The sequence below is a fragment of the Pseudophryne corroboree genome (assembly GCF_028390025.1).
Source record: "Pseudophryne corroboree isolate aPseCor3 chromosome 3 unlocalized genomic scaffold, aPseCor3.hap2 SUPER_3_unloc_4, whole genome shotgun sequence".
Lineage (NCBI taxonomy): Eukaryota > Metazoa > Chordata > Amphibia > Anura > Myobatrachidae > Pseudophryne > Pseudophryne corroboree.
The window spans coordinates 3,552,231-3,578,782 of record NW_026967530.1 but is presented as its reverse complement, the minus strand read 5'-3'; the positions used below and the strand labels follow the sequence as shown (position 1 = coordinate 3,578,782).

The 26,552-nt window shown below is 48.4% G+C and overlaps 1 protein-coding gene across 1 annotated transcript in view; it reads right to left on the bottom strand.

The window, feature by feature from the left end:
* Nucleotides 1–26,552, bottom strand: part of LOC134984167 (oocyte zinc finger protein XlCOF22-like) — a 110,167-nt gene that overhangs the window by 67,022 nt on the left and 16,593 nt on the right. The window lies entirely within an intron of this gene.

The window sequence follows — 26,552 nt, the reverse complement described above, 5'->3', positions numbered from 1 at the left end:
GTCCTATGTCAGCATCAATGTAAAATAATGGATGGGGAACATATCGTATGAATTGGAGATTCTAGATGATCAATAACATCAGTCATATGAGCTGATGGATCAGAGAAATAGACGTTATGGTAAGAACTTACCGTTGATAACGTGATTTCTCCTATGTCCACAGGATAACATTGGGATATGGTTGAGCGATATGGCACCAACACGGTCACGAGCTTTCTGGCCTCCCAGGATGCATCAGGGCTTCACCATATAATCCCGCCCACTGACTCAGTCAAATCAGTTCTTTCCACAGCGATTAGGCAGGAGCATCAGGTAGAAACCTATTTAGGCAATAAGAACACACATACACACCCTTCCATACAAGAGGGAAGAGGTTTAGTGATTGTCAAGATCCTCAAATCAGGTGCGTCAGGGTGGGACCCCTGTGGATACCTGTGGACATAAGAGAAATCACGTTATCAACGGTAAGTTCTTACCATAACGTCTATTTCTCTGGCTGGGTCCACAGGATTATCACAGGATAACATTGGGATTCCCAAAGCCAATTTTAGTGATGGAGACGCTCCTGATTACACAGGAAGACCTTTCGCCTGAAGTCTGCGTCATGAGAGGCAAAAGTATCCAAGGCATAATGTCTAATGAATGTATTTATGGAAGACCATGTGGCTGCCTTACATATCTGTTCTGCTGAAGCACCCTGTTGTGCTGCCCAAGAAGGACCTACCTTACGTGTAGAGTGAGCAGAGACATTAGCCGGAGTAGGAAGATCTGCATGAGAATAAGCTCCTGATATTACCATTGGGAGCCATCTCGCCAGCGTCTGTTTACTAGCAGGTCATACTCTTCTATGAAATCCGTAGAGGATGAAGAGAGAATCTGTTTTCCTGATGGCACTAGTACGATCTACGTAGATTCTTAATGCTCGGACTACGACCGGCGATGCTTCTCCCGCAGAAAGTCCCGATACCTGAAAAGCCGGGACTACAATCTCTTCGTTAAGGTGAAACTTTGAAACCACCTTTGGAAGATAACCAGATCTAGTTCTGGGAACTGCTCTGTCTGGAAAAAAACTTAGGAAAGGAGACTTACACAATAACGCTCCTAAATCTGACAATCTTCTGGCTGACACCATTGCCAGTAAAAAAAAGCACTTTAACCGTTAACCATTTAAGATCTGCTCTCTTAAGCGGTTCAAATGGAGGACCCTGGAGGAATTTAAGAACTAGATTCAAATCCCAGGGAGCTGCAGGAGGAACAAATGGAGAGTACGTACATCCTGTAAATCAGCAATCTTCTGCTGAAACCATACAGTTAATTCTGATACTTGAACTCTCAAGGAAGCTATTTTCAAACCTTTATCCAATCCTGCTTGAAGGAAATCCAAAATCCTGGATACTTTAAAAGATCTTGGATTAAAACTTTTTTCAGTCCACCAATGAATATAGGCTTGCCATATTCTATGATACACACGAGCTGAAGAAGGCTTTCTTGCTCTAAGCATAGTTTGGATTACTTGTTTTGAAAATCCTCTAGCTTCTAAGATAGAGATTTCAACAGCCACGCCGTCAAAGACAGACGATCCAGATGACTGTGACAACAAGGACCCTGCATTAGCAGATCTGAATGTTGAGGGAGCAATATTGGTGCTTCCACGGACATTCTCCGTAGATCTGTGTACCAATGCCTTCTTGGCCAAGCTGGAGCTATTAGAATTATTGCAACCTGTGCTTGCTTTATTTTTCTCACTACTCTGGATAACAGAGATATTGTAGGGAACAGATATGCCAGACGAAATTTCCATTCCACTGACAGTGCGTCTACAAGGACCGCTCCAGGATCCTTTGTTCTCGTTCCGTACTTTGGAACTTTGTTGTTTAGACGAGATGCCATGAGGTCTATCTCTGGTAGACCGCATCTGTTCACTAGTGTCTGAAACACTTCTGGTTGTGATGCCCATTCGGTTTCCTGAATGGTGTGTCGACTGAGAAAATCCGCTTCCCAGTTCAGTACACCTGGGACAAACACTGCTGACAATGCTGGGAGATGGAGTTCCGCCCATGTTAGAATGGGAGTTACTTCCTCATCAATCTTTTGCTGTGAGTTCCTCCTTGATGATTGAGGTACGCTACTGCTGTCGCATTGTCTGAACGAATCTGGACCGGTCTTCCTTGCAGACTATCCTTTGCCTGAACTAGAGCCATATAAATGGCCCATATTTCCAACAGATTTATTGGCAGGCGACTTTCCCTTGCGGTCCATTTTCCCTGGAACCAAAAGCTTCCGAGTACCGCACCCCAGCCTTGCAGACTGGCATCTGTTGTCCGGACTTGCCATTCTTTTATCCAAAAGTGTCTCCTCTTGTTTAAATGGACCGTCTGTAGCCACCATGCTAGAGACCTTTTTACGTTTACTGGAAACTTTATCATCTGCTTTTTTATTGTCTGATGATTTCCGTTCCATTTGGTCAGAATAAGGTGCTGTAATGGTCTGGAGTGGAATTGCGCATATTCCACCATGTCGAAGGTTGATACTAGAGATGAGCGGATTCGGTTTTACTCGGATTTACTTGGTTCTCAAAACGGCATTTTATTAGCTATTCAAACACGTGACATCCGTGAGCCAATAAAATGCCGTTTTGAGAACCGAGTAAATTTTATTATTATTATTATCATTTATTTATATGGCGCCACAAGGGTTCCGCAGCGCCCAATTACAGAGTACATATGCACATAATCAAAACAGTGACTTACAGTTGAAATCAATTTTGGACAAGTACAGGGTAACTAAGCATAACTACACCAGTAAATGACAGAGATAAGTTCCAGGTGGCCCAAAAAATGTGATTTGGGCAGTTCAGAATTATTAAAGAAGAAAAGGGTGAGCACATGAGGGAAGAGGGCCCTACTCGTGAGAGCTTACATTCTAGGGGTAGGGGTAGACAGACAGGGGTGACACAGATGGGGTACATAGAGAGCATGGAACAGGGGGTTAGGATGAGATTTGGCTGGGTTTGGTAAAGAAATGGGTCTTGAGAGCCCGTTTGAAGTTTTGTAGAGAGGTGGAGAGTCTGAGGGGGAGAGGTAAAGAATTCCAAAGGAAGGGAGCAGCACGTGAAAAATCTTGGAGATAGGAGTGGGAGGAAGTAATCAGGAGACAGGAGAGGCGGCGTGCATTAGCAGAGCGAAGAGGACGGGTGGGAGAGTAAAGGGAGATAAGGTCAGAGATGTAAATGGGAGAGGATTGGGTGAGAGCTTTGTAAGTGAGAGTGAGAAGTTTGAATTGGATTCTGAAGGGGAAGGGAAGCCAGTGAAGGGCTAGTAGGAGAGGGGAGGTGGATGTAGTGCGTTTGGTGAGGAAGATGAGCCGAGCAGCAGCATTGAGGATAGACTGGAGTGGAGAGAGGTAATTGTCAGGGAGGCCAGTTAGGAGGAGATTACAGTAGTCCAGTCTGGAAATAATCAGTGAGTGAATAATGATCTTAGTGGCATCCTGGGTGAGAAAAGGTCTGATCCTGGAAATGTTTTTGAGATGAAAATGACAGGTTTGTGAGAGGTGCTGAATGTGTGGTTTGAAGGAGAGGGAGGAGTCAAGGATTACACCAAGACAGCGTACTTGGGGGCTAGAGGAGATAGTCGTGCCATCAATGGATAATGAGATTGTGGGAGGTGAGGTTGTGCGGGAGGGTGGGAAGATGACATGTTGAGTTTAAGAAAGCGCTGGGACATCCAGGAAGAGATAGCAGAAAGACAGTTAGAGGCACGAGTGAGGAGAGCCGTGGAGAGATCAGGGGAGGAGAGGTAGATTTCAGTGTCATCAGCATAGAGGTGATACTGGAAATTAAAAGAACTAATGAGTTCACCTAAAGAGGACGTATAGAGAGAGAAAAGGAGAGGCCCAAGAACAGAACCTTGGGGGACACCAACAGTTAGTGGAAGTGGGGGCGAGGTAGCATCATGAGAGGAGACAGAGAAGGAACGATCGGAGAGGTAGGAGGACAGCCAGGAGAGGGCAGTATCACGTAGACCAAGAGAGTGAAGGATTTGCAGAAGAAGAGGGTGGTCCACAGTGTCAAAAGCAGCAGAGAGGTCAAGAAGAATAAGCAGAGAGTAGTGGCCCTTAGATTTGGCGGCATGGAGGTCATTGCAGACTTTTGTGAGGGCAGTTTCAGTGGAGTGGAGAGAGCGGAAACCAGACTGGTATGGGTCAAGCAGTGAGTGAGAGGAAAGAAAGGCAGTAAGGCGATTATAGACAATACGCTCAAGAAGTTTGGAGGCAAAGGGGAGGAGAGAGATCGGTCGATAGTTGGAGAGAGTGTTAGGATCAAGGGTAGGTTTTTTAAGAATAGGGGAGACAAGAGCATGCTTGAAGGCAGAGGGGACAGTGCCTGATGAGAGGGAGAGATTGAGAAGGTGGGCAAGATGGGAACAGGCAGAAGGGGAGAGGTAGCGAAGGAGGTGGGAGGGGATAGGGTCGAGTGGGGAGGTTGTGGGGGGGGGGGAGTGTATGAGGGCCATGACTTCCTCACCAGATACTAGGGAGAAAGATGTCAGAGTTGGTAAGAGGGTAGGGGAGGGGTGGCAAAGGATGGGTGGTGGCTGGTTGCTGGACTGGTGGGATGTGATGTCCTGACGTATGGAGTCAATCTTGGATGTGAAGTAAGTGGCAAAGTCAAGAGCAGACAATGAGGAAGGGAGAGGAGGTGGTGGTGGGCAGAGGAGGGAGTTAACAGTGGCAAAGAGGCGCCGGGGGTTGGAAGAGTGGGTAGAGATGAGGATTTTGAAGTATGATTGTTTAGCAAGGGAAAGGGCAGCACTGAAGGATGAGAGCATGAATTTGAAATGGAGGAAGTCTGCTTGAGAGCGTGATTTCCTCCAGTGTCGCTCGGCAGTACGTGAGCATTTTTGTAGATATCTGGTGCATTTGGTGTGCCAGGGTTGAGGTGTTGATCTGCGAGGGTGAATAGTGGTTGGCGGAGCAACAGAGTCAAGGGCTGAAAGAGATGCATTGTATAGAGATGTGGCTTGTTCAGGGCATGTGAGAGAGAGAAGAGGAGAGAGAAGCGAGTCAAACAGGGAGGATAGGGATGAGGTGTCAATAGCCTCAATATTACGCTTAGTGATGGTAGCCTTAGGAGGGAGAGATGGAGGAGCAGAGATAGATAAGTTGAATGAGAGCAAGTGGTGGTCAGAGAGGGGAAAAGGGGAATTGGAGAAATCAGAAATAACACAGCGGTGAGTGAAAACCAGATCCAGTGAGCTCCCGTTCACATGGGAGGGTGAGCTGGTCCACTGGGAGAGACCAAGTGAAGATGTGAGGTTAAGGAGTTTAGAGGCAGGTGGTTTTGTGGGGTTATCGATAGGGATGTTGAAATCACCTAGGATAATGGTGGGAATGTCAGAAGAGAGGAAGTGAGGTAGCCAGGAAGCAAAGTTGTCGAGGAATTTAGAGGAAATGCCAGGTGGACGGTAAATGACAGCAACTCGAAGATTAGTGGGTTGGTAGAGGCGAATTGCATGGACCTCAAATGTAGAGAATGTAAGAGATGGTTCTGGAGGTATAAGTTGGTATGTGTAGCTTGAGGGTAAAAGGATCCCAACACCACCCCCATGACGACCCCCAGGTCGGGGTGTGTGTGAGAATGTAAGGCCCCCAGCCGAGAGAGAAGCAGGAGAAGCGGTGTCATAGGGTGTAATCCAGGTTTCAGTAATGGCCAGGAGGTGCAGGGAGTTGGATATGAAGAGGTCGTGAGTGGGGGTCAATTTGTTGCAAACAGATCTGGCATTCCAGAGTGCACAGGATAGGGGGTATGAGTTTGTTGGAGAGATGTGAATGAGATTATCTGGATTGCTATGGCGTTGAGGTAAGCTTGATGGGGAAGGAAGGGATAAAGAGGGTGAATTGATGGTGCTGGGGCCTTGGCTAGGAAGGGAGACTGCAGGAGTGAGGCAGGGAGGGAGTGCAGTATGATACTGGTGGAGGAGAGGTGAGGAGACAGGCAGAGGAGGGAGAGAGCAGGGTTGAGTGCTGGGGTATAAATGGTGTGAAGGGGCAGAAGTGAATTGCAGTGGGGAAACAGAAGAGGAGGGGAAGGGAGGCAGACAGAGGAGAGGAGACAGCATGAGATGTAGGAGACTGGGAGAGAGGGATAGAGGTGGTAGCAGGGGACAGAAAAAAGGAATAGGAAGACGAGGATTAATGAGGGATGTTGCCAGCCTGGCCATAGTGTGGATGGGGTAAATAGTGGTAGCAAAATGAGAGTAGGAGGAGGAGTGGTGGCTGAATAAGAGAGCAGTGAAGTTTGCAGAAATAAATTCAATGTTAAACTGTCGTTAGTGTCTACAGGTAACAGTAACTCAAATATTTGCTGATGTTAGATGGAAAATTACTGTCAGGAATCGACTCACCAAGCTGACATCTGTCCGCCGCTGCGGACTCCGTCCTGGGTCCCTGCGGTCATCTGTCGTCCACGTCCCTGCCATCGGACGCCATCATGGGCCTGGGAGCGCTCCTGTGACAGCGGGCGTGTAGCACGCTGCGTTCCCGCTAGGCCGCGGCATGGGCGCCGCCATGACAGTTTCCAACAGTCAGCATACAGCGGCCAATCCGGTGCTTGGCCGCACCCACTTTCCCTCACTCCACCAATGTCTGTGAACCAAGGGGTATATAAGAGACTGCAGGATCAGTCTGCAGGCATCCTGGACTTTGTGTCACTCCTGCGACCCATGTGAAAGGATCTGTTCCTGTTTCCTCCGTGTTCCTGGCTCTCTACCTAAGACTTGTACTCCTGGTTATTACACAGCTCCGTGGAACTTCAAGTCCCAGCAATACCTGCATTTCATCAACAGGCTTCACACCCATCATCATCTTGTGTGCTTCAGCCTTGCAGTAGAGACTGACTCCAGGTGTGTTCCATTCCTCCACCTGTGATACAGCTTGCTTGCTGTCAGTGCTTCACCACCTGCACTGTGGACTTAGTCAGACTCCTGCCTCTGCTACCAGGTTTGCCATTTAACATCTTCACTACCAAGTTCCATGTTTTAACCTGCACTGGTTTCCATACCAGAATCATCTTTACAAGTTATCATTTCATCTGTTTATCATCTTACCGGTTATCATTTCTCAGTCATCATTCATTCCGTTGCCATAAGACTTTCAGCTATTACGCTGTGTGATTGACATTTGCATTTATTATTATTATTATTTCTGCTGCCGTTCTGTTAACCATCTGTTGAATAAATATCATTGCGCTCATGCGCAGAAACGTTATCCAGCCTCCTCGTTTTCTCCCATCCACCTCCACTGACCCACTAGCGCCCCCTCCGGGGACACAGTCAAAACACAATCTGACAGTAAGTCCAGGATCGATGGACTCGGATGGTGGACGGAGTGTGGGGTCAGAGGCCTTGCAAAATCTGGTCTCCCGTCTGGATGGTCAAGAGGCTGCGCAGCAGCAGATGTTCCAGTTCCTGCAAGGGATGTCCTCCCGGATAGATACACTACAGCAATCCCTGCCTAGTGTACACACTTCTGCAGTTCCTGTTACTCCAGCACCTGCCAGTACTGTGAGTTCCTCTACGCCGGCTGCATCAGCTTCAGTGTCACGTCTGCACCTGCCCGTGCCAAGCAAGTATGATGGCAGTCCAAAGTTATGTCGCGGGTTTCTCAACCAATGTGAAATCCAGTTTGAGTTGTTGTCACATAATTTCCCCACGCCAAGATCCAAGGTTGCCTACATCATCTCCTTACTTTCTGGATCTGCTCTGAGCTGGGTGTCTCCTCTGTGGGAACGTGCTGACCCTCTGATTAACAACTACACAGAATTCGTGTCAACCTTCAGACGGATCTTTGACGAGCCTGGTCGTGCAACATCAGCTTCTGCTGACCTGATCCAACTTCGTCAAGGTACCCGTAGTATGGGACAATATGTCATTCAGTTCCAGACGTTGGCCGCAGAGATTCAGTGGAACAATCAGGCCCTGGTAGCAGCTTTCTGGCATGGACTTTCTGACCGGATCAAAGACGAACTGGCGACCCGCGACCTTCCTGTACAATTGTCTGAATTAATTTCCTTGTGCATCAAGTTGGACTCTCGCATCCGCGAACGCAATAATGAACGCGCTCGGAGTGAGCCATGCAGATCAAGGATGATACCCTCCGTACAGTTCCAGTCTCCCTCTTCTGACGAGCCTATGCAAGTAAATAGGTCCCGCCTAACTCCTGAAGAGCGGGCAAGAAGAATTCGTGAGAGACTTTGTCTGTATTGTGCGGCTGCAGGCCACCAGATTAACTCCTGCACAGTGCGTTCGGGAAACGCCAGATCCTGACTTGTAAAGGAGGAGTCAAGTTGGGATCTTCTAGACAAGCTCCTTCTAATCAAGACCTTATCCTTCCTGTGACATTAGAGACTTCAGTTGGGCTCCAGTCCGCATCAGCATTAGTGGACTGTGGAGCTGCAGGAAACTTCATCACCCAAGCTGCGGTAAATAAATTTTGCTTGCCTATTTGTGAACTTTCCTGTCCAGTTTATATTACCGCCGTGGATGGTAGTCGAATCCCCAAGGGGAATATTTCTCATCAAACTGTACCAGTGGTCTTGGGAGTTGGATTCCTACACTCTGAACTGATTAAGTTCTTAGTCATTCCTCAAGCCACCCAGGAGATCGTCTTGGGCATGCCCTGGCTCCAGCTACATAATCCACAGTTTGACTGGTCAACGCTACAGCTTACCTCATGGGGTTCACATTGCCATCAGTCCTGTTTAGCCCAAATTTGTCCCATAAAGTCTACTGAAGTAAAGACACAGTCAAGTCTACCTGCGGCTTATCAAGATTTCTCTGATGTCTTTAGTGAGAAGGCCGCAGATGTCCTGCCGCCCCATAGGGAATGGGATTGTCCCATCGATCTCCTTCCTGGCAAGAAGCCACCTAGGGGGCGCACCTACCCGTTGTCTGTTCCTGAAACTGAGGCGATGAGCGATTATATCAGGGAGAACCTACAGAAGGGATTCATCCGTCCTTCATCATCACCCGCTGGTGCAGGCTTCTTCTTTGTCAAAAAGAAGGATGGAGGACTGCGTCCATGCATTGACTACCGAGGTCTCAATGACATTACCATTAAAAATAGTTATCCATTACCACTCATTACCGAATTATTCGACAGAGTTAAAGGAGCCCGCATCTTCACCAAGTTAGATCTCCGCGGTGCCTACAATCTCATCAGAATCCGGAGTGGTGACGAATGGAAGACAGCCTTTAACACTCGAGATGGCCATTACGAGTACCTGGTAATGCCATTCGGGTTGAGTAATGCTCCAGCAGTGTTCCAACACTTTGTGAACGAAATCTTCCGTGACGTTCTGTATAAGTACCTCGTTGTTTATCTGGATGATATCCTCATCTTCTCCCAAGACCTTCCATCTCATCGTCTACAAGTCCGTGAAGTCCTCCGACGTCTTCGTGAGAACCGGCTCTACGGTAAACTATCCAAATGCACCTTTGAAGTTCCCTCTATACCCTTCCTGGGTTATATAATTTCCGGATCGGATCTCCAGATGGACCCGACAAAGTTGGAAGCCATTGCCAATTGGTCCATCCCAAATTCTCTCAAGTCTATTCAGCGGTTCCTGGGATTTGCCAACTACTATAGGAAATTTATTCGGGGATTCTCCACTCTCATCGCTCCTATTACCAACCTGACTCGGAAAGGGGCAAATCATTCCAACTGGTCAGAAGAAGCTTTAGCAGCTTTCCAGAAGATCAAGCTGGCCTTTATGTCTGCTCCAGTTCTGTCTCAGCCAGATGTAAACAGACCGTTCGAGTTAGAGGTGGATGCCTCCACAGTTGGAGTTGGAGCTGTTCTCTCCCAGAAGGGAACCGATGGGAAAATCCACCCCTGTGGATTTTATTCTCGTAAATTCCTTCCTGCAGAAGCTAACTACTCCGTTGGAGATCAAGAACTACTGGCGATCAAGCTGGCCCTCGAGGAATGGAGGTATCTCCTAGAAGGGGCCAAACATCCGTTCAACATCTATACGGATCATAAAAACCTGCTATATTTAAAGGCAGCCCAGTGCCTTAATCCTCGCCAGTCCAGGTGGGCTATGTTTTTCTCACGTTTTAACTTTAAGCTTCATTTCCGCCCAGGTTCGCAGAATGTTAAAGCTGACGCTTTATCCCGATCTATGGAATCCGAAGAGGAAACGCCTGACTCAGTTCCACATTCCATCCTGAGTCCAGTGGTATTCGCTGCATCTCAAGTCTCCCCAGCTCCTCCTCCTGGTAAGACTTTTGTTTCCCCAGAACTCCGCCCTAAGTTGCTATCTTGGGCCCATCAATCCAAGTTCACCGGTCATCCTGGTGTCCTGAAGACCTTCAAGTTTCTCTCTGAGACATACTGGTGGCCAAAGATGAAGGCTGACATCAAGGATTTCGTGGCATCCTGTCCTAAGTGTGTGCAGCACAAGACTCCTCGTCAGTCTCCAGCAGGTCAGTTACAACCATTATCTGTTCCTAGTCGTCCCTGGTCACACCTGTCCATGGATTTTATCACAGACCTTCCTCCTTCCCAAGGATACAATACCATCTGGGTCGTAGTGGACAGATTTACCAAGATGGCCCATTTTGTTCCTCTCCAGGGTCTCCCTTCTGCCCCAAAACTTGCCCAAATCTTCCTACGGGAGATTTTCCGCTTACACGGTCTACCCTCAGAAATAATATCCGACCGAGGTGTACAGTTTGTAGCAAGGTTTTGGAGGGCTCTCTGTTCTGCCATGCAAGTCAAGCTGAAGTTTTCGTCATCTTACCATCCTCAGACGAATGGGCAGACAGAGAGGGTAAATCAAGAACTAGAGACGTTTTTAAGATTGTATGTTTCATCTTCTCAGGATGACTGGTTCGATCTGCTCCCATGGGCCGAGTTTGCCCACAACTTCCGCTACCACACTGCCACTGGGACAACACCATTCTTTGCGGTATATGGGCAGCATCCTCGTGTTCCAGACTTCCAAGAACTCCCTCATATGGACGTTCCTGCTGCCACTACTGCATTGACTCAGTTTTCTTCAATCTGGAAGAAGATTCACATTTCTCTCAAGAAGGCCTCCAGCCGGTATAAATACTTTGCTGACCGCAAAAGACGCGCGGTTCCTAGCCTGAAACCTGGGGACAAGGTTTGGCTGTCGACCCGTAACCTCCGTCTTAGGGTCCCGTCTATGAAATTTGCACCACGTTTCATTGGTCCCTTTCCTGTCGAAAAAGTCATTAACCCTGTGGCCTACAAACTGAAGTTACCACCTTCTCTTCGAATACCTAATGCTTTTCATGTTTCTCTCCTCAGACCTTTAGTCCTGAACCGTTTTCAGAGTGCTCTTCCAGTTGGCCCCAAAATTCGAACTCAGCGGGGCGTGGAATTCGAGATTGGCAAAATTCTGGACTCCCGTTGCCGGTATGGACGTCTCCAGTACCTGGTCGATTGGTCCGGTTATGGCCCAGAGGAGAGAAGTTGGGTAAATTCGATGGATGTCCATGCTCCAAGGTTGGTCCGTGTCTTCCATAACACTCATCCTTCCAAGCCACGTGGGTGTTCGGTGCCCACCCTTAAAGGGGGGGGTACTGTCAGGAATCGACTCACCAAGCTGACATCTGTCCGCCGCTGCGGACTCCGTCCTGGGTCCCTGCGGTCATCTGTCGTCCACGTCCCTGCCATCGGACGCCATCATGGGCCTGGGAGCGCTCCTGTGACAGCGGGCGTGTAGCACGCCGCGTTCCCGCTAGGCCGCGGCATGGGCGCCGCCATGACAGTTTCCAACAGTCAGCATACAGCGGCCAATCCGGTGCTTGGCCGCACCCACTTTCCCTCACTCCACCAATGTCTGTGAACCAAGGGGTATATAAGAGACTGCAGGATCAGTCTGCAGGCATCCTGGACTTTGTGTCACTCCTGCGACCCATGTGAAAGGATCTGTTCCTGTTTCCTCCGTGTTCCTGGCTCTCTACCTAAGACTTGTACTCCTGGTTATTACACAGCTCCGTGGAACTTCAAGTCCCAGCAATACCTGCATTTCATCAACAGGCTTCACACCCATCATCATCTTGTGTGCTTCAGCCTTGCAGTAGAGACTGACTCCAGGTGTGTTCCATTCCTCCACCTGTGATACAGCTTGCTTGCTGTCAGTGCTTCACCACCTGCACTGTGGACTTAGTCAGACTCCTGCCTCTGCTAACAGGTTTGCCATTTAACATCTTCACTACCAAGTTCCATGTTTTAACCTGCACTGGTTTCCATACCAGAATCATCTTTACAAGTTATCATTTCATCTGTTTATCATCTTACCGGTTATCATTTCTCAGTCATCATTCATTCCGTTGCCATAAGACTTTCAGCTATTACGCTGTGTGATTGACATTTGCATTTATTATTATTATTATTTCTGCTGCCGTTCTGTTAACCATCTGTTGAATAAATATCATTGCGCTCATGCGCAGAAACGTTATCCAGCCTCCTCGTTTTCTCCCATCCACCTCCACTGACCCACTAGCGCCCCCTCCGGGGACACAGTCAAAACACAATCTGACAATTACAGTGTTGGCAAACTGCAAGTCAGTGTTACTTCATTAAATATGCTTCTCAGTGACCCATTTGTTGTCCAGGTGTTTGCAGGGTCAGAGTAGAAGTTGCAATACAGGTGTTTGTGCAGAAAGTGAATGTATAGTTTTCCAAATAAGTGAGGTTTGGAGAATATTAGGAGTACACAAACATTTGTAGCTGCAGTCCAAGTATTGGGGGTTTGTGTTGTTTTTTTGTGTGCAATTGATGGTGCTTCCTTTCAGTTTCCGTCCAGTAGAGTCACAGATGACACCCTTAGAAAGTTTCTCCCTTTAAATCCGAGTAAAACCGAATCCGTTCATCTCTAGTTGATACCATCAGACCCAACAGTCGCATTGCTGCATGGACTGACATTGTCTGGGCGTACAACGCTTCCTAAGTCATGACCTGCACCTTGACCACCTTTTTCTCTGGTAGAAAAACTCTTTGTAGATCTGAATCCAATATGACCCCCAAATGGACCATCCGCTGTGATGGATTCAGAGATGACTTTTCCCAATTTATGAGCCACCCGTGTCTCTGTAAACAAACTATTGTCTGTTGGAGATGGCTCAAAAGTAACTCCTGCGAATGTGCTAGGATTAACAGGTCGTCGAGGTATGGGAATATTCTTATCCCCTGCTTGCGGAGATAAGATGCCATAACCACCATGATCTTGGTAAATACTCTGGGGGCTGTTGCTAGCCCGAAGGGCAAGGCTTGGAACTGAAAATGTTGCTGGAGGATGGCAAACCTGAGGTAACACTGATGAGACCTTGCTATAAGCACATGTAGGTAAGCATCCTGTACATCCAGAGATACCATGTAATCTCCCGGTTCCATAGCCAACATTATGGAGCGTCATGTCTCCATGTGAAACCTTGGGATCCAAATGTATTTGTTTAACATTTTCAGATTGAGAATTGGTCGAAATGACCCATTTGGTTTCTGGATTAGAATATAGATTGGAGTAATAACTCTGTCCCCTTTGTGATGGAGGTACTGGGACAATCACACCTGACTGCAGTAATTTTTGGACTGCTTCTTGCAGGGCATTGGCCTTCGACTCTATACGAGACGGGCTGGTGCAAAAAAATCTTTGAGGAGGCTGCCTCCTGAATGGGAACCCATACCCCTGAGATACTACCTTCTGCACCCAAGCATCTGTCGTCGTTTGTTGCCAAATGTGTGCAAAATGAAGGAGTCGGCCCCCAACCCTGGAATCCTCCAGGCGGAGGCCCGTCTCTTCATGCTGATGGTTTCTGTTCAGGCTTGGAAGCTGGCTTTCTGCTAGTCCATTGCTTCCTACCCCTGGCCGATCTATTGAACTGGGGTTGCTTAGGCTCCTCTTTAGCTTTTGCTTTGCTTTGCCACCGAAATGAGCAAAACTTTGAACCCTTGGACTTAGGGTTATAAGTAGCCGGAAATCTGACCTTCTTTGATTCAGCCTCTGATTCTAGGATATCAGATAATGGTTTCCCAAACAATTTATTACCAATGAAAGGCAATGCTTCCAATTCTTTCTTGGATTCCGCATCTGCTTTCCAGGTACGTAGCCAAACTGCTCTACGAGTGGCTATTGTCAAGGCTGAAGCTTTAGAAGCAACTGTACCTACATCAATTGCTGCTTCCTCCAAGTATTGGGCACATTGTCTTAAACGGCTTAAAAGATCCTCTTGCTCCCTATTAGGAGAAGAGACGCCATTCTCTAGTTCCTCTATCCATTCGCCCATTGCCTTTGCTACCCAGGCAGAAGCCATAGCAGGTCTTACCACTGCTCCTACTAGAGAAAATACATTTTTCAAGAAGCTATCTACCCTCCTGTCTGTGACATCATTTAGTGAGGTAGATGACAGTGGTAAAGCAGATTTATGCACAAGTCGCAGTACATGTGCATCTACTTTTGGAGGAACTTCTCTTTTCGAACAATCCACAGCTAGAAATGGATAATAAGAATTCCATCTTTTTGGAATCATATACCTTTTACTGGGTGTTGCCCAAGACTCTTCCATCCTTTCCGTCAGCTCATCTGACGCTGGGAATTCAGTTTTAACTTAATTTGTTCGTTTAAATACAGAAGCTTTAGATTTTGACACTGTCTTGGCTGGCTCTTCCAAAGAGAGAACAGCCTTCACAGCATCAATAAGTTCAGCTACATCCTCTGAACTAAAACTCTGCGACTGATCCTCATACGGAGTATTTGAATATACTGTATCATCATCTGTTGTATCACCTTGTGTAGTCTGCCACATAGACGTATCAGTCTTAGTCTTACCTGTCCCTTGGATACTTGTAGAGGCTACTGGAACCAAGCCGTAGGAAGGGAGTTGCATGTATGGGTTAATAGTCTAACCTAACCCTTGAGGTGGTGCTACCGGAGTTAACCTGTCCGCTATTGAAGATAAAGTCTTTGCGAACATATTCCATGGTGGCTCTGTTGGTGGATGAACCAACTCCTGTTTTTTACTTTGCTGAAAAGCAAAACAGTTCGCACACAACCCCTCATAAGTGACCAATTGGTCCATACCAATTAACACTGTCTTACAAGATAAGCATGTTAGGGATGTAGGAGTGCCTGATAAATTCTCCTCGTCACTTTTGCCGCTCACAGACATGGTAATAATCTGTTAATGACTACACAATTTGTGACTGAAAATCACCTATATATGGATATATAGAAGTGAGATCAATCTGACCACAGCCGTGCACCTGAATTGAGGGTCAGAACAGGACTGACAACATAGAAAAGTCGGCACACATACTAGCAGTCAGTCACATGTTAAGGCATTAAACATTGTCCTATGAGAATACAATCACCATCATAATAACTTGCAAGTAAGTAGGAAAAATGTAGTGTTTTTAACTGATTCTTTTTCAACATAACATGCAGAAAACACAGTAATATACAGATCTCATATGCAATATGTACTAAAAATTAACAATTCAAACTAACAAGTAGAGAGAATTTTTAGTACTGTATACCCTTCCTCTGGAGAGCGGGATACAGGGAGACTCACCACACTTCCATATCCAAGCAAATGCGCTCGCAAGACGATGAGTGGATTCAGACGCTACTGATGTACACTGCCGCTCCTAATAACTGATAAGGGACACAGTCGCTCACTGATGGACATGGACGCTCAGCGACTTCCACGTGTATGCAGACGCTAAGGCCTGCGTCTCGGTCTAGGCGGGATCTCTAGTGTACACAACCACAGCGTCTAAACTGCGACCGAGTACCCTCGTGGTAGCGTCTGAGCCGGAAGTGAGGTCATTCAGTTCATGAAACGAGAGACACGCGGGAACTGGCCATGAACTCGGAGGAGGGACGGCCAGGAGAGCGTCTGAAACCCCCTGTTGACTTAAACTCCAAGGATCGCGGCCTCTACCTAGTCCTGGCGCCTATGATCCCTAGAGCGTAGCGCTCTCGCACTCGAGATGTTCGGCGCATCAACACACTGTTTGCAGTCTCCACCAATACAGTGTAGCTGTGTCCTGACCCCTCTAGTAAGAGGAAGTCCATAGACTTACCTTCCCCCCCATGCTCCGGCCACAGCCTGGTTACGTCTGCTGGACCTGCTAGAACATCGACACAGACGCCCGTCGAGACAGCACTAATACCCAAAGGTAAGCGTTGTTGCGACCCGGTGGGGAGTTGTTGGAGCGACTCTTTCCAGTATGCGTTTAAGACGCTGTTTAGAAAAGTCGCTCAAAAACAAATAGTAAATCTATAAAAATAACATAATAAAAGCTTCAGGCTGCTTTATCTACAGCAGCCCTGTGACCATGGCCCGGCTTCCTGCCGCACCAAGCAAAAAACTGATCTGACTGAGTCAGTGGGCGGGATTATATGGGGAGGCCCCAATGCATCCTGGGAGTCAAGAAAGCTTGTGACCGTGTTGGTGCCATTTCCGCTATCGCTCAACCATATCCCAATGTTATCCTGTGGATAATCCTGTGGACCCAGCCAGAGAAAAGGAGAGTTATGGTGGACTTACCATGGTTAACGCTCTTTCTGTGAGGTACACTGGGTTCCACAGGGAAACTTTGAGGTGTAGAGTGAATCTTTATCCAGAGGCACCAACAGGCTAACGCTTAAGCTGTCCCAGGATGCATTGGGGCCTCCTCTATGACCCCACCTCCTGGCACTTCGTTAACCAGTCCAATGTAGGAGCAGGTAAGAGAGAAGGCAGATGTTTGTCACATAGAACCACATTCTCATGACAGGAGAAGGGACCATTGGCTAATGCCATACAAACAGCCCTGTGTAACCCAATGTACCTAGCAGAAAGAGAGAGTTAACCATGGTAAGTCTACCATAAATTTCCTTTTCGGCAGCAGGGTACACTGTATTCCACAGGGAAACATCAGGGATGTCCTAAAGCAGTTCCTCAAGGGAGGGGTCGCGCCTTAGCATGTAAGGGAACCTGGCGTCCAAAGGAAGCATCCCGGGAGGTGGAAGTATTAAAGACAGAACCTAAAGAACGTGTTCTCTGAGGACAATGTAGCCACCTTCCACAATTGTTCTGGGGACGCAACACGGCGGGCCGCCCAAGAAGGTCCAACCGCCTGAGTAGAATGGGCTTTAATAGCAGTAGGAGCTGAGAGTCCAGCCTGCGCATAAGCTTGTGCAACCACCATTCTAATCCATCCGGCTAAGGGTTAATTATTCGCAGGCCAGCCACGTTTTAGGAAACCAAACAGCACAAAAAGGGTATCTGACCTCCTGATGGAGGCAGTCCTCTCCACGTAGATACAGAGAGCCCTTACCACACCCAAAGACCACTCTTTGGAGGACAATTTAGAAGAGACAAAGGCCGGAACCACAATCTCTTGGTTAAGGTGAAACGATGGCACCACCTTAGGTAAATAACTGGGACGAGTTTGTAGAATTGCCCGGTCACGATGAAATATCAGAAAGGGTGGATGACAGGGCACTGCGCCTAAGTCTGACACCCTTCTAGAAGAGGCAATAGCCAGTAAAAACAGGACCATGGTCGTGAGTCATTTAAGGTCCGCCGACTCAAGAGGCTCAAATGGAGACGCTTGCAGGGCATTCAGGACAACAGACAGATCCCATAGAGGCACAGGAGGGACATAGGGAGGCTGAATCCATAACACACCCTGAGTGAATGTATGAACGTCAGGTATAGATGCACTCTCTTTCTCTGAAACCATATGTGAACTTTGAGGGAAGCCAGACGAAGACCAAAGTCCAGGCCTCGTTGCAAAAAATAGGATTTTAATTACCTACTGGTAAATCCTTTTCTTTGGCTCCTAGTGGACCCGTCTATACCCCATGGTACTAAATGGATCCCCAATAACCTCTACGGACTACGAGAAACGGAATTACCAGTAGGTAATTAAAATCCTATTTTCTCTTATGTCTTAGAGGATACTGGGGATCCATTTAGTACCATGGGGAAGTACCAAAGCTCCCAAACCGGATAGGAGAGTGCTGAGGGTCCTGCAGAACTGACTGACCAAACTGAAGGTCCTCAGAGGCCAAGGTATCGAACTTATAGAACTTTGCAAAAGTGTTCGAACCTGACCAAGTAGCTGCTCGGCAGAGCTGTAATGCCGAGAAACCGCGGGCAGCCGCCTAAGAAGAACCCACTGACCTAGTCGAGTGGGCCTGTACAGATTTTGGAATCGCCAATCCTGCCGTGGAATAAGCATGCTGGATAGTGAGCCTGATCCAGCGTGCAATAGCCTGCTTTGAAGCAGGACACCCAATCTTATTGGGATCGTAAAGAACAAACAGCGAGTGCGATTTCCTGTGACGAGCTGTTCTCTTCATATACACCTTCAAAGCCCTCACAACAACCAAAGACTTTGAAGTAATAGAGGTGTCAGTCACAACCGGAACCACAATTGGTTGGTTGATGTGAAACGCCGACACCACCTTAGGAAGAAATTGCTGACGAGTCCTGAGTTCAGCTCTATCCTCATGGAAGATTAAATAGGGGCTCTTGTAAGACATCGTCACCAGCTCCGACACATGTCTTGCAGAAGCCAAGGCCAACAGTGTGACAGCTTTCCACGTAAGAAATTTTACGTCTACCTCCTGTAACGGTTCAAACCAGTCCGATTGGAGGAACCGCAGCACCAAATTGAGATCCCAAGGTGCCGTGGGAGGCACAAAGGGAGGCTGGATGTGCTGAAGCCCTTTCAAGAACGTCTGGACTTCAGGAAGAGAGACGCCAATTGTTTCTGAAAGAAAATGGACAAGCCTGAAATCTGGACTTTTACGGAGCCCAGACGTAGGCCCACATCCACACCCGCAGAATATTTTCTACTCTCACACCAAGAGACATATTTCTTCCAAATACAGTGGTAATGTTTAGACCTTACCCACTTCCTGGCTTGGATCAAAATGGATTACCTTGTCAGGAATGCCTCTCCTGGCTAGAATCAGCCGTTCAACCACCATGCCGTCAAACGTAGCCGTGTTAAGTCTTGATAGACAAACGGACCATTACAGGAGATCCTCGTTAAGAGGTAGAGGCCACGGATCTTCCAGGAGCATCCCCAGAAGGTCCGCGTACCAGGCCCTTCTTGGCCAGTCCGGAGCAATGAGAATTGCTTTAACTTTTTCCCTTTATATTCTTTTGAGAATTCTTGGGATCAGCGGAAGTGAAGAGAACATGTACACCATCTGATAGACCCATGGAGTTGTCAGAGCGTCCACTGCCACTGCCTCTGAGTCTCTCGACCTGGAACAATACTACTTGAGCTTCGTGTTGAGACAAGAGGCCATCATGTCGATTTGTGGACATCCCCATCAATGTGTCAAGCACCTGAACAGCTCCCAGTGAAGGCCCCACTCCCCCGGGTGCAGGTCGTGTGTGCTAAGGAAGCCTGCTTCCCAGTTGTCTACTCCCGGAATGAAGACTGCCAACAACGCCACAGCATGTTTTTCCACCCAGAGGAGAATTCTTGATATCTCTGACATTGCTGCTCTGCTTTTCGTTCCTCCCTGTCGGTTTATGTACGTTACTGCTGTCACATTGTCCGACTGAACCTGAATTGCCAGATCTTGAAGAAGATATGAGGCCTGCAGTAGGGCGTTGTATATAGCCCTGAGTTGCAGAAAGTTGATTGGAAGGACTTCCTGACTTGACCATCTTCCTTGAAACTGCAGCCCCTGGTTGACTGCTCCCCCAACCTCTAAGGCTTGCGCCTGTGGTTAGCAGAATCCAATTCTGAATCCCGAACCTTCGGCCCTCAATTAGGTGAGAAGTCAGTAGCCACCACAGAAGGGAGAGCCTGGCCTTTGGCGACAGACAGATCCTCTGGTGCACGTGAAGATGCGATCTGGACCATTTGTCCAACAGGTCCAGCTGGAAGGGCCTCACATGAAACCTTACGTACTGAAGCACCTTGTAAGAATTTCCCCAAGAAGGCGAATGAATAGATGTACCAATATCCGTGTTGGCTTCAGGATATCCTGATCCATCGACTGGATTACCAATGCCTTTTCCAATGGAAGGAACACCTTCTGCGACTCTGTGTCCAGTATCATTCCCATGAATGGAAATCTCAGAGTTGGCTCTAAATGAGATTTCGGGAGATTTAGAATCCAACCATGATCCAGGAGTAGTTTGGTTGTGAGACCAATGCTGCTCAACAACCTTTCCATGGACTGTGCTTTTTTTCAGATCGTCCAGGTACGGAATTATGTTCACTCCCTGCTTGCGAAGGAGAAACATCATCTCTGCCATCAACTTGGTGAACACCCTCAGTGTCGTGGAGAGACCAAATGGCAGAGCCTGGAACTGGTAGTGACAGTCCTGTAGTGCAAAGCATAGGTAAGCCTGGTGAGGTGGTCAGATCAGAATGTGAAGGGTAGGCCTTCCACGTCCGCATCAGCAATCCACTGGCGTAACCATAAGCCGCTGCGTGCTGATACTGCCATAGCAGTGGTGCGTGCATTAAGCATACCTACTTCTTTTATGGCTTCCACCATAAAGTTTGCAGAGTCCTGTATATGTTGCAGGAGTAACACAATCTCCCCCCTAGATAAGGAATCCAACCCTTCAATAAGGTTACCCGACCATTTAGCAATGGCTTTAGTAATCAACGCACATGCTAAAGTGGGTCTCTGAGCCAGTCTCAATCTTACGATCAGTCGTGTCTTTCAGGGAGGCTGCACCATAGACAGGCAGTACAATTTTTCGTGACAAGCTAGACACAGATGCATCCACTATCAGTGGACATTCCCATGTTTTACTATCCTCAGGAGGAAAAAAAAAAGTTGAGAGTAACCTTTTAGGGATTTGAAATGTCTTATCAGGATTAACCAACGGTTCTTCAAACAGGGTATTTAATTCCTTTGACACAGGAAAAGTGACTGAGGACTTCTTTTTTACATTAAAATAAGATTCCTCACACTCCTCTGTCACCTTATCAGATATTTGCAGAACATCTCTGATAGCGTCTATAAGAGCCTGTATTCCCTGTGACAGAGCTCCATCACCCCCTTCTGAATCCACCTCATCCTCTACCATGTCTGACCCCTCAGCGTCAGAGTCAGACTGCAAGATATGGGCCAGAGTTCGTTTTTGTGGACAAATGGCAAAGGACTGAGACGCTTGTTTGGGGACTGAGTCTCTGATCATAATCTCATCCACAGACTTCAGTATTGCGTCTCTTTCTCATTGCAGGACAATTTATTAGAGATATTAGAAATAATTCCTTTGAGGGAATCCAGCCACGCTGGTTCAGCCCCGCTAGCCTGGGAGGGTGCACTACACCGAGTACATAATAGTGAGCTCCCTGAGGAAGAGGAACACTCTGCTGTACATGAAACACACACTTTGCCTGACATATTTTAAATGTGACAACACACACACACACACACACACACACACACGAAAGGTTAAAAACACAATTAACCCACAAGGAGCCCTTCCAGAGAGACACAGAGGTATTTGGAGCCAGCAAACCGCACCCTTATCGCTAATGCCAAGCTTAGCCGGGTCGCAGACTAAGTTCCCAGATTGGGGACTTAGTACACTAATAGTCGCTCCCACCCTGCTATGACCCCGTGGTACCGCTGAGGTAATCTGGAGTCACACCGGAGGAGCTGCGCGTCCCTGTCGGTCAGCGTCTGTGTCAACTGCAGAGGAAAAATTGCACTGGTGAGCTGCTGGATCCACTCATTGTGAAGCCCCGCCCCTTCAATGGCACGTGGTCTTCCCGCTTTTTTATACTGGCTGAGGTAATTTGTGCTTAAAATGGAGACAGAACAGTTTTAAGGCTTAGTTTGCCAGTGAGGGTACTGTGTACAGTGTACTGAGTTAACTAACACTGTGTAAACGACATGTAGAATACGTAAGTGTCCTGTAAATGCTCAGTGCTGATGAGGCAGGCGGCTTTACAGAGGAGGCATCACCCAGCAGTCCCAGAATCAGCGCAGCATATAGTGATGGCGCCAAACGCTGACAGAGAGTGAGGGAGAAAGAGAAATATGCAGCTCCAGGGCGGAAACATTTCAGGAAATGGCGGCTGGGGGAGGGGCTACAGGCCAGAGCCTTATCCCCTTGCTGGGGACCACCACCGGGTACTGCGGGCCTTCATAAAAATGGATTATAGGGAGAATCTGACCTGTGCCCTTGCTCTGGTGGTCTAGTGGGGTCCTTGTACCAACACAGTGTCCACGCCAGCGAACACGGTCCATCTCCCGGAGACCGCACCGGATCGCGATTTCATCGGGTCTCTCCTGGGGGACCCTCTTACCTCCTCCCTTGATGCGGCCACGCGATCCCGGAGAGCAGCGGCGAGTGTATGTGCCCGAGGAAGAGAAACTGAGCCCTCCGCTGTAAGTACCCAGGAACCAGGGCGCGGGAGTATACAGCGCCGCCGGGGGAGGTGATGGAGCCGCAGCACGATATGTCAGACTGACATATAGAACTTCTAAGTGTCTATGCTGCGACCCTTGAATTCTTCTTTCTTCAGAAAATCTCTTTTCAGGGCCGCCCAGCGCAGCGCTCCCTGTTATCTGCCGGCACCAACTTACACACTGAGCTCCTGTGCACGGAGGCGGGGTTATAGAGGAGGCGTGCAATGCATCCTGGGAACAGTCAAAGTTTTAGCCTGTTGGTGCCTCGGACCAAGATCCAACTCTACACCCCGATGTAATTCCCTGTGGTATCACAGTGTACCCCGCTGCAGAAAATAGGATTTTGCTACCTACCGGTAAATGTTTTTCTCATAGTCCGTAGAGGATGCTGGGGTCCACATTGCTGGTGACACATAGTGACATGATGTGAGGGGGAGAGCAGGAGTATAATAGGGGCTGATGGCTCCTGATGTATGATACACCAGAGAGTGTGGGGAGGAGACTGGTCAGATCTCTGGGCTGGTAACACACAGTGACATGACGTGAGGGGGAGAACAGGAGTATAATAGGGGCTGATGTCTCCTGATGTATGAGATACACCAGAGAGTGAGGGGAGGAGACTGGTCAGATCTCTGGGCTGGTAACACACAGTGACATGATGTGAGGGGGAGAGCAGGAGTATAATAGGGGCTGATGGCTCCTGATGTATGAGATACACCAGAGAGTGTGGGGAGGAGACTGGTCAGATCTCTGGGCTGGTAACACACAGTGACATGATGTGAGGGGGAGAGCAGGAGTATAATAGGGGCTGATGGCTCCTGATGTATGAGATACACCAAAGAGTGTGGGGAGGAGACTGGTCAGATCTCTGGGCTAGTAACACACAGTGACATGATGTGAGGGGGAGAGCAGGAGTATAATAGGGGCTGATGGCTCCTGATGTATGAGATACACCAGAGAGTGTGGGGAGGAGACTGGTCAGATCTCTGGGCTGGTAACACACAGTGACATGATGTGAGGGGGAGAGCAGGAGTATAATAGGGGATGATGGCTGATGTATGAGATACACCAGAGAGTGTGGGGAGGAGACTGGTCAGATCTCTGGGCTGGTAACACACAGTGACATGATGTGAGGGGGAGAGCAGGAGTATAATAGGGGCTGATGGCTCCTGATGTATGAGATACACCAGAGAGTGAGGGGAGGAGACTGGTCAGATCTCTGGGTTGGTAACACACAGTGACATGATGTGAGGGGAGAGCAGGAGTATAATAGGGGATGATGTCTCCTGATGTATGAGATACACCAGAGAGTGAGGGGAGGAGACTGGTCAGATCTCTGGGTTGGTAACACACAGTGACATGATGTGAGGGGAGAGCAGGAGTATAATAGGGGATGATGTCTCCTGATGTATGAGATACACCAGAGAGTGTCGGGAGGAGACTGGTCAGATCTCTGGGCTGGTAACACACAGTGACATGATGTGAGGAGGAGAGCAGGAGTATAATAGGGGCTGATGTCTCCTGATGTATGAGATACACCAGAGAGTGAGGGGAGGAGACTGGTCAGATCTCTGGGCTGGTAACACACAGTGACATGATGTGAGGGGGAGAGCAGGAGTATAATAGGGGCTGATGGCTCCTGATGTATGAGATACACCAGAGAGTGTGGGGAGGAGACTGGTCAGATCTCTGGGCTGGTAACACACAGTGACATGATGTGAGGGGGAGAGCAGGAGTATAATAGGGGCTGATGTCTCCTGATGTATGAGATACACCAGAGAGTGTGGGGAGGAGACTGGTCAGATCTCTGGGCTGGTAACACACAGTGACATGATGTGAGGGGGAGAGCAGGAGTATAATAGGGGCTGATGTCTCCTGATGTATGAGATACACCAGAGAGTGTGGGGAGGAGACTGGTCAGATCTCTGGGCTGGTAACACACAGTGACATGATGTGAGGGGGAGAGCAGGAGTATAATAGGGGCTGATGTCTCCTGATGTATGAGATACACCAGAGAGTGTGGGGAGGAGACTGGTCAGATCTCTGGCTGGCAACACACACAGTGACATGATGTGAGGGGAGAGCAGGAGTATAATAGGGGCTGGTGACTCCTGATGTATGAGATACACCAGAGAGTGTGGGGAGGACACTGGTCAGATCTCTGGGCTGGTAACACACAGTGACATGATGTGAGGGGGAGAGCAGGAGTATAATAGGGGCTGATGTCTCCTGATGTATGAGATACACCAGAGAGTGTGGGGAGGAGACTGGTCAGATCTCTGGGCTGGTAACACACAGTGACATGATGTGAGGGGGAGAGCAGGAGTATAATAGGGGCTGATGGCTCCTGATGTATGAGATACACCAGAGAGTGTGGGGAGGAGACTGGTCAGATCTCTGGCTGGCAACACACACAGTGACATGATGTGAGGGGGAGAGCAGGAGTATAATAGGGGCTGATGTCTCCTGATGTATGAGATACACCAGAGAGTGAGGAGAGGAGACTGGTCAGATCTCTGGGCTGGTAACACACAGTGACATGATGTGAGGGGGAGAGCGGGAGTATAATAGGGGCTGATGGCTCCTGATGTATGAGATACACCAGAGAGTGAGGAGAGGAGACTGGTCAGATCTCTGGGCTGGTAACACACAGTGACATGATGTGAGGGGGAGAGCGGGAGTATAATAGGGGCTGATGGCTCCTGATGTATGAAATACACCAGAGAGTGAGGGGAGGAGACTGGTCAGATCTCTGGGCTGGTAACACACAGTGACATGATGTGAGGGGGAGAGCGGGAGTATAATAGGGGCTGATGGCTCCTGATGTATGGGATACACCAGAGAGTGAGGAGAGGAGACTGGTCAGATCTCTGGGCTGGTAACACACAGTGACATGATGTGAGGGGGAGAGCGGGAGTATAATAGGGGCTGATGGCTCCTGATGTATGAGATACACCAGAGAGTGAGGAGAGGAGATTGGTCAGATCTCTGGGCTGGTAACACACAGTGACATGATGTGAGGGGGAGAGCGGGAGTATAATAGGGGCTGATGGCTCCTGATGTATGTAATACACCAGAGAGTGTGGGGAGGAGACTGTTCAGATCTCTGGGCTGGTAACACACAGTGACATGATGTGAGGGGGAGAGCAGGAGTATAATAGGGGCTGATGGCTCCAGATGTATGAGATACACCAGAGAGTGTAGAGAGGAGACAGGTCAGATCTCTGAGCTGGTAATACACAGTGACATGATGTGAGGGGGAGAGCAGGAGTATAATATGGGCTGATGGCTCCTGATGTATAAGATACAACAGAGAGTGTGGGGAGGAGACTGGTCAGATCTCTGGGCTGGTGACACATAGTGACATGATGTAAGGAGGAGAGCAGGAGTATAATAAGGGCTGATGGCTCCTGATGTATGAGATACACCAGAGAGTGTGGGGAGGAGAAAGGTCAGATCTCTGAGCTGGTAATACACAGTGACATGATGTGAGGGGGAGAGCAGGAGTATAATAGGGGCTGATGGCTCCTGATGTATGAGATACACCAGAGAGTGTGGGGAGGAGACTGGTCAGATCTCTGGGCTGGTAACACAAAGTGACATGATGTGAGGGGGAGAGCAGGAGTATAATAGGGGCTGATGGCTTCTGATGTATGAGATACACCAGAGAGTGTGGGGAGGACACTGGTCAGATCTCTGGGCTGGTAACACACAGTGACATGATGTGAGGGGGAGAGCAGGAGTATAATAGGGGCTGATGTCTCCTGATGTATGAGAGACACCAGAGAGTGTGGGGAGGAGACTGGTCAGATCTCTGGCTGGCAACACACACAGTGACATGATGTGAGGGGGAGAGCAGGAGTATAATAGGGGCTGATGGCTCCTGATGTATGAGATACACCAGAGACTGAGGGGAGGAGACTGGTCAGATCTCTGGGCTGGTAACACACAGTGACATGATGTGAGGGGGAGAGCAGGAGTATAATAGGGGCTGATGGCTTCTGATGTACGAGATACACCAGAGAGTGTGGGGAGGACACTGGTCAGATCTCTGGGCTGGTAACACACAGTGACATGATGTGAGGGGGAGAGCAGGAGTATAATAGGGGCTGATGGCTCCTGATGT